The sequence below is a fragment of the Pteropus vampyrus genome, unplaced genomic scaffold, assembly GCF_000151845.1.
Source record: "Pteropus vampyrus isolate Shadow unplaced genomic scaffold, Pvam_2.0 Scaffold749, whole genome shotgun sequence".
NCBI lineage: Eukaryota > Metazoa > Chordata > Mammalia > Chiroptera > Pteropodidae > Pteropus > Pteropus vampyrus.
In genome coordinates, this window is record NW_011889530.1 from 46,163 (window position 1) to 48,232 (window position 2,070).

Sequence of the window (2,070 nt, forward strand, 5' to 3'; positions counted from 1 at the left end):
ATTATATGGCAGAAAGGTTGAAGCCTTTCCTATCTGAAGGCACTAGAGCATGGCATGACACAAAATCCTACAATGCATCTCAGCTTATGCAATGAGATTGACTGACCCTCTCTTTTCTGCCTCATATTTTCATATTTACAAAACCCCTATGCAATGGATTTTCAATAATTGAATACTATAGATGATGTTAAATGGGAAATAATAGGTCCCTTAAAAAGTCCATGGCATAGACAGAAATAAGCACTATTTTATCTTGTCTCTAGTCCTATGGGGCACCCTGAAAAGGATGATACGAATGGTCAAATGTTTAAAGGCCATATTGCCCACTTTGTTTCTATAAACAATGGAGGGGTCTACTCAAAATTTAACAAAGATTTTTTGTTTTTGATGCTTCCTCTGTGCCAACAAGTTAAGAACTTGGGGAGAGGGTAAACCAGAAATAAATGAGATTCAGTCATTTCTTTCCATATGCCAAGGATGTACTTGCATAAACAAAATTAAAATGTCTGTCAGGGATGTAGGAAAATCATTACTTCAGGTCACCAGATATCTAAGTCAAATGACATGAGAATTAACCTTATCATTATTAATAATAAAATATCTAAAATTTAATTTGCCTTTATTTTATGCATCCATCACCTACTTATTGCATAGAGGGCATCCATTATTTGTTTAATCCTTATTCAGTGAAGCTGTATCAACTAGGAATCAACTCAGGTGACAATCCCAAATCTCAGAGCTACTAAGAATTTACCCAACAGCACACTTAAAATAAGTATAGCAGAGAGGATTCAAAACTAGTCAGTCTCTGAGTCTTGTGCACTAAATTTTATTGTATCAAAACTTTCTGAAAGTTTTAAGTAGAGGTACAGAAGTTTTAACCACAGGTACATCCAAGGTATGTTTTTAAACTGTTTCCAGTATCCTTAGTAGGAATGGACCCCAAGACTGACTTCGTCTCCTTTTGAAATTGAGTAGATTAAAAGAATGGAGGAAGAAGTAGGCAGTTGAAGTGAAATCCAGGAGCAAGTGCGAGAGAGATCTGCGCTAAATTATTGTGTGCCAGTTCTTTCTATGACCTTTGTGATCTCAGCCACATTTCCTATAGTTGATGCAGCAAATGCTACCCACTGGCCAGATGCCCGGTGTCTGCAACCAGACTGCCCAGATTCGAACCTGGCTCAACTCTTTCTAACTCAAGACCTGGTACAAGTTACAAAAAATGCTATGCTCCTTTCTTTTTGTATGGAGGAAGAAGTAGGCAGTTGAAGTGAAATCCAGGAGCAAGAGCAAGAGAGAGATCAAACAAAAATACATAAAATGCATGCCTCAGAGCCTGGCACTTAGGAAGTCATCAATACAAGTACATGATGTTATGGTTAATGTCATCATTGTCGTCATTACCTTCATAATCATTTCAGAGTGGTTAGGGGAAAGGTTAGAGAGACCCATTTTCTGCTTTGGTGGGAAAGATGTCAACCAGAGCCAGAACGAATTAGAGTGGAAGCAAAACTGTGAATGAGAGTGCTCACAACAGAACCAGAACCAAGAACACAAACTCCATAGAGCTCTGATCTGAAATTTTGTATAGTGGTACCCTTTATTTCTCTATCTCAACTGTCATGTCGGTCTTGTTGAGAAGAAATAATGCTCTCAACAGTCCCTCCTCCAATCACCATCTCCCACAGCACTTACTGGGCTGGGCTGCATCTCTGCTGGAGCATGACCAAGGAGTACTGATCTGCTGTTCCTCTCCTGCCTTGTGTGGATGAAGGCTCAGGGTTCCTCCTGAAGACTGGCAGGAAGAGAGACTCAGGCTGAGGCCTTCTGATGCAGATGTCCATGAAGTGAGGAGACTCGTATATGAAGCCACTATAGTAGAACTAGCAAACTAAAGGGCTGGAAGCACCAGCCAGTTACTTACAATGGCATGACCTTGGGGCTCAATGCACAAATCTTACAATTAGCCAGTTGGTCCACATTGTTCTAATCTCTGAGGACTTGCTAATATTAATGAAAGAGAACAAGGAAAAAGTGAATGTCCTTGGAGAATCTTGGTCCTTTCTCTCC